The following is a 7,472-nucleotide window of genomic DNA, read 5'->3' as shown; positions in this document are numbered from 1 at the left end:
TGGCACGCGTAAAGACAAGAGGACAACGGGAGGAGAGGGGAGCGGAGAAAGGAAGAGAAAGAGGAGAGCTGAGGATGGAGAGGAGGTGAATGGAGAAGCAAAAGAAGAGGAGAGGTGGAGGTGCGGGAGGTGGTGGGAATGAGCCCAAATGGCGCACTAATATTGTTCCGCTAACGTGATTAGGCGCTGTGCTGCGGCCTCTTTAGTATTCATGCGGCCGACAGACGCTAATAATCCGCCTTTAAAAAGCTTTTTAATAATCATCAGCAGGCTGTCAGCTGCTCGGGAATCAAAATCAAACGCTCCTTCTTGTTGTTTTCAGCAGCCTGACGCCGTTTTCTCACCGCTCTTCATCTTCTTCTTCATCATCATCATCATCATCAGCGGCTCGTTAAAGCCCCTAATGTTTCCTGAAGATCAGGCTGCAGAGTTTAAACTGATACATGTATTTATTAATATTCACCTTCTTTATATTTAGCAACGCGACAGCAGCATGACTGTCTGCAGGAACTAACGCTTAAAGGTCCTCCTGACGCGTTTAAAGTAGACTCCGCCCACCGCCGCTGCAGGTGAGACAAGTCCGTCCATGTGAGGGACATCCGTCCATGGTGAGACACATACATGTGAGAGACATCCATCCATATGAGAGACATATGTCCATGGTGAGAGACATACGTCCATGGTGAGAGACATCCGTCCATGTGAGGGACATCCGTCCATGGTGAGACACATTCGTCCATGTGAGAGACATACGTCCATGGTGAGACACATACATGTGAGAGACATATGTCCATGGTGAGAGACATACATCCATGGTGAGACACATCTGTCCATGGTGAGAGACATCCATGTGAGAGACATACGTCCATGGTGACAGACATCCATGTGAGAGACATCTGTCCATGTGAGAGACATACGTCCATGGTGAGACACATACATGTGAGAGACATATGTCCATGGTGAGAGACACCCATGTGAGAGACATACGTCCATGTGAGAGACATCCATGTGAGAGACATACGTCCATGGTGAGACACATACATATGAGAGACATATGTCCATGGTGAGAGACATCCATGTGAGAGACATACGTCCATGGTGAGAGACATACGTCCATGTGAGAGACATACGTCCATGTGAGAGACATACATCCAGGGTGAGACACATCTGTCCATGGTGAGAGACATCCATGTGAGAGACATACGTCCATGGTGAGACACATACATGTGAGAGACATATGTCCATGGTGAGAGACATCCATGTGAGAGACATCCATCCATGTGAGAGACATATGTCCATGGTGACAGACATCCATGTGAGAGACATCCGTCCATGGTGAGAGACATCCATGTGAGAGACATCCATCCATGTGAGAGACATATGTCCATGGTGACAGACATCCATGTGAGAGACATCCATCCATGTGAGAGACATATGTCCATGGTGAGAGACATCCATGTGAGAGACATACGTCCATGTGAGAGACATATGTCCATGGTGAGAGACATCCATGTGAGAGACATACGTCCATGTGAGAGACATCTGTCCGTGAGAGACATCGATGTGAGAGACATCCGTCCATGGTGAGAGACATCCATGTGACAGACATACATCCATGGTGAGACACATCTGTCCATGGTGAGAGACATCCATGTGAGAGACATACGTCCATGTGAGAGACATCCATGTGAGAGACATACATCCATGGTGAGAGACATCCGTCCATGGTGAGAGACATCCGTCCATGGTGAGAGACATCCGTCCATGGTGAGAGACATCCGTCCATGGTGAGAGACATCCATGTGAGAGACATCCGTCCATGGTGAGAGACATCCGTCCATGTGAGGGACATCCGTCCATGGTGAGACACATCCGTCCATGTGAGAGACATCCGTCCATGGTGAGAGAGTGGCGTTAGAGGAAACATCGGAGAGATTCAGCCGGGCACGTTTGAGCCTCAGTCAGATCTGTTTATGTTGTTTGTTAGCTTGTTAGCTTGTTAGCTTGTAGCTGGCTGTGGCTGACAGCGTTAGCGGTTGTGAAACATGTTACAGTGTGTTCACGTTGTCGATAGCTGAACGAAGCTCCGGGGTCCGGTTTACACACTCGACCATGTTTGCAGTAAAAACTCCGCTCTGCGCTGCAGGTTTCAGGTTTCCTTCAGACACACATGTTTTTTGCGAATTTCAAATTTTTCGTATTTGTATGTTTTATTTTGAAATTCGGAGGTTCTCTGGTGTTCTTCGGCAGAACCAGACGAACTGTACTGATCTAATACTGGTACTAAGTGTTAAACCAGTCAGTGAGTTAATCAGTCAGTCAGACTGAGATCAGCACTGAGCTGCACTAATTGATGATGAGTTTGATTGACAGGTTGATTAAATGTCTGGGGGCGGAGCTAACGTCTGAGGAGAGAGAGAAGAAAGTCATGCAGCAACATCACGTCAGCAGTGATGGAGGAAGTACTCAGCTCTGTTACTGCAGTAAAAGCACTGACACACACTGAAACCCTCTGCTGCAGTGAAAGTGTGAGAGTGTGATCAGGAAAAAGCCCTTAAAGCATTAAAGCAGTGCAGCGTCCCTGTGGCTGCTGTGCTGTTATATATTCTATCATCAGGTTATTATTCCTCGTGCATTAATGTAAAGCAGGATGTTGCTGCTGCAGCTGGTGGAGCTGGAGCTCATGTTGAACCGGTTTGTATCGGACTGCAGCTGATGATGCTTTTCATTCTGGATCCATCTGCCCATTCTTTTCTCCGTCGATCCATCGATCGGTTTGGAAAACTGGTGAAAACGGTGAGAAACGCCGTCACGACGACCCAGAGCCCAAAGCGACGCCTTCAGCGTGTCGTCGTGTCCGACCGACAGTCGAAAGCTCGACGTTATTAACAAACATCACAGTTATTACAGTCGTTCAGAGGAAAAGCAGCAGATCTGCACATCTGAGGAGCTGCAGCCAGGAAGGGATTTACAGGAAAAATGTCAATTAATTTTCTGTCAATCAAATTAATCGACTAATCGTTTCAGCTGAACTTGTATAAACTGTTGGTTAGTTTAATTTATAACAAAACATCAGATTTTATAAAGTCTTCATGTGTTTTGTGTAAAAACCTTAATTGGTAAAGTAACTAGTAGCATGAAATGGAAATTAAAAGTAAAGTAGCTCAAGTGTGTGCAGTACCTGAGTAAATGCACTCAGGTACTGCACACCCGCGGTGGATACCGACACGCAGCGCTGAGTGCTGGTGGCGTCATGTTTGGCTGGCAGCTGCTGGGAGTACTGGTGTGTACACACTGTGGGTGGTGACTACTGGCTGGTGTACTGGTGCAAGGAGTGTGGAAATGGAGCAGCTGTATGACTGATATACATTGTGATATAGTAAACTGAACTTAGCAACTGTTTGTTGATAAAATAGCCAAATGCGAGCGTCTGTTTTTGGAAATTCAGTTAGTTAAATTCCTTCTCACAGTGACAGTGGCTGCAAGGTTTATACATTGTTCACTAACCAATCCTGCCTCCTGAAAATTACGCTCATCAAATATGTTTTGTAGGAAAGGTAATGTCACCAGGAAGTGTTTTAATGGAAGTATCCTGGCAGCTGAATCCTGTTGAAGGTTTTTGCGGTTCTCTTCAGACTCAAAGATTCAGGAGAGATGGTGGTCTTGGTTAAATACTGAAGTGTGGAACATTTTCCAAAACACATTTGACAAAGCATATCATGCAGCGTCCACAACGATAGGGGGTGACGCTGGTCTGCGCAGAGCTCTGGTCTCAACCCCATCCAGCACCTTTGGGGTGAACTGGATCCCCACCATCAGTAGCGTGACGCTGTGCGACTTTGACACCAGAGACCAACAGAGATTCGCTCACATCAACACAGTAGTTACTTCAGTCAGAGTAGAAACAAGCGGCATCGTGCCGCCAGATCAGAGAGCGCTTTAAAAAAAGACTTTTTTTACTGCCCAGTGAAAACCACATATCTCCAAATTTGGTGATTTTGAATTTTTCAGACAAACGTCAGGATTAAGTTCCTTTCTGGGATAAATAAACCATTTCAAACCCACGGATTATCTGAATGCCAAGTCACTAAACTGAAAACAGGCCTGTTTTTCAATCAATCAATCAATCAAACTTTATTTCTACAGCACCTTCCAACAACCGAAGCTGAACCAAAGGGCTGTACAACATTAAAAACAAGATAAAAAATAATAATGATAATAACAAATAATAATAAAAGTACAAACAGGTCAGCAGAGCACGTTACAACATTAAGATAAAGAGAAGTGTCGCAGGGCCGCTAAGTTTTAAAGCTCTTCTAAATAAGTTTGGCTTTGAACAAAGGAAGCTCAGTGATGAACGTACGTCAGCGGGCAGAGAGTTCAGAGTTTCGGACCGGCCACTGCAAAAGAAGGGTCGCCCCACTGTTCGCACCGAGACCGGGGGACCGGGGGACCTCCAGCGGGACCGGGGGACCTCCAGCAGATCGTAGAGCTCTGCCGGGTCGCTGAGGGCTCAAGATCTCTACAGAGAGGAAGGTGCGAGGCCACTGACTGCATTAAAAACAAATGTCAGGGACTGGACAGGGAGCCAGTGCAGCGAGTACGGGACGGGCGTGATGTGCTCGTGTCTCCAACTGTTAGAGAGCAGGCGGGCTGCAGCATTCTGCACAAGCTGCAAACGGTGACGACCGGCTCGGTTAACTCCCACAGAGAGCGCATTGCAGGAGTCTCTGCGGGAACTAACGAAAGCGTGGAGAGCTTCCTCCGGGTCACAGCGGCTGGAGGAGGGTTTAACCTTTGCTAGGAGGCGGAGCTGAAAGAAGCTCGCCCCCCGAACACAGAATCAATTTGCTTATCAAATTTTAGACTGCCGTCTAATTTCACCCCCAAATTTTTCACAAATGGGGGGTCAACGCAACAAGACCAGGAGCTGACCTGGGCAGCTGCCAAAAACAATACATTCTGTTTTGCATTGGGCAGGTTGGATGGTGTCTGAAAAACATCTGGAGGACAGACTGAAGGCAGCAGGTTCACTGTCACACACACGGGCAGCTGTCCACATACTTTTGTCCGTGTGGTGTGGTTGAGACAGCTTATTGCTCCTGTTGGTCCCTGAGCATCATGGGAAACATTTGGACTCGATCCAGATCACCATTACTTTAATCTTTAATCAGGTCTGACACAGTTCATCTGTACTTACAGAGCTCTTTCCTGTACTTTATGACCACTGACACACTACACCGCAACACTCTACACCGCAACACACACACACACACACACACACACACACACACACACTCTGCCAGTAACAGTGGAGTCTTCACTTCTTGTTGTTTCCTGTCTGATTTCTCCATCAGTCATTATCTCTCCACCATCTCTATCTCTTCATCGCTCCATCTCGTTCCTCCTCTCCTCCATTTTATCCTCCCCCTCTCTCTCTTCTTTCAAAATAAAAGTCCCTCTTCCTCTGTCTCCGTCCTCTTCATACAAATCTCTGATTCTGTCAAAATCTAAAAAGAATTTAGTCTGAAGAGACTCAACAGTCTGAAAAGAGTCAGTTTACATGATACGAAGCGAGAAAAAATCAAAAACCAAATCATCACGTTTGAATTTTTACAGAAGAGACGACAATAAATCCATTATTATTATTATCATTTCATTCATTTTCTGGTCAGTTAAATTATTCATTCAGTTACAAAATAACGCAGTTAAAGAACTAATACAACCTGCGTATTTAGTTATTATTTACTAGAACACTAGTTTCTAGGAAAATATACATTAAAAATAACCGAAGATCCAGAAAATACGTCTGCTCGGGAGGGAGGAGAGAAAAGAACAATTATTCAAAAATGAACCGTTCACAGAGATCCTTCTAAACCTTTTCCAGCCTCGTGAACAAATACTCCATGTCTCACGATCAAAATGTCAGGAGGCTGAATCATTTTTTGAAAATAAGATTATAAATATCCGAGCTAGTATTGCACAAAATGCAGACAAATCAACAAAATCTGACGGTTAGCGCCTCTCGGGGAAACCTGATTTCTTTTTGTAAAATTAGTGAGAGGGAACTCGTCATTACGGAGTTGAAATCTTCCACGTTCTTCTTGAGGAGGTTTTGTTATGGTGTTATTTGAGATGATGGATATTGTGAATTTTTCTCTACAGACACTGAAAACAGCTGTAGTCAGGTCTTTACTCAAAAAACACAAATCTGGACTCTCTGCTTTGAGCAAGTTTAGGCCCGTTTCAAACCTGCCTTTTCTAAGGAAGACTTTGGGAAATGCAGTGTTTAAACAGTTAGATGCGTTTTTACATGACAACAGGATTCATGAACAATTTCAGCCTGCTGTTAGAAAGGGACAGCGCTTGTAAAAGTAATAAGTAATAAACCTCGGTGACTTTCTCTTTGGTCCGTTACTGTTAGATCGTGGAGGGAATTTTCATTGTTATGCTGATGACACTCCGTTATATTTATCTGTAGCACCAGATGATACCGATGCTCTAAATCTCTCGACAAACTGCCTCTCCAGCAGTGTATCTTCCTCAAATCAAATGAAGATAGAGAGACGACATTTTAAGAGCCGACCCGTGCCTTTGTTCTCTCCCGTCTAGATTACTGTAATGCTCTCGACACTGGAAAAACATTGATAGGCTGCAACCCGTTCGAAATGCGGCAGCAAGAATTTTAATTTCCTTGCGAGACTCCAGGAAGTAACTGCAAAACCACGCGTCGTTTTTACGCTTCAGTCTTTGTTCAGGTGAAACAAACGAGATGTGACGTGTTAATCAGGGAGCTTCAGAGCTGCTGGCAGGTGGATTCTGTTACATCTGGACAGAGCCGGGCTAGCAGTTCCCCCCCGTTTCCAGTCTTTATGCTAAGCTAAGCTAACCAGCTGCTGGCTGTAGCTTTCCTATTTACAGACATGAGAGCGGCACTCTCAGAAATATTTAAGTGTTCCTACAACCTGTTTTTCAAGATACTAAATATCAAGTCTGATGCTTTCATGTTAGTCAAACCCTGAACTAACCTGCAGAAGAAGAGCTGCAGGCCTGACAGCTCGTCTTCCTCTCTATCTGTTCTTCCTCCCTCAGAGCTGTTTCATTCATCCCAGGAGGTCAGTAGCAGAGTGTGTGTGTGTGATTACAGTAATGTCTTAATGACAGATGACATCACACCGTCAGTCAGACCATCTGTCTCCGCTCTGGGAACATGAATAAATGATAAATCCCACTTTTCATGTCAGGACATGAAGAGATGCTGTGATGGCAGCTCAGACACTTTGACCCCGAGTCAGTCTCATCTATCACACACACACACACAGCTCTGATCATTAACAGGACTAAATCTCGGGGTTTATGTGCCGGACTATTTCTTGGCTGGAACCAGTCGCCAACCAGCGGAGACTCCAGGAAGTCACTGCTCACAGTCAAGAAACAGTCCAGAAACGGACGGCTTCCCAAAAACGCAAAAC

This window comes from Siniperca chuatsi, linkage group LG5, assembly GCF_020085105.1.
Source record: "Siniperca chuatsi isolate FFG_IHB_CAS linkage group LG5, ASM2008510v1, whole genome shotgun sequence".
In the NCBI taxonomy this organism is placed as follows: Eukaryota; Metazoa; Chordata; class Actinopteri; order Centrarchiformes; family Sinipercidae; genus Siniperca; species Siniperca chuatsi.
The sequence above is the reverse complement of the archived record's forward strand: the minus strand, read 5'-3'. Positions refer to the sequence as shown.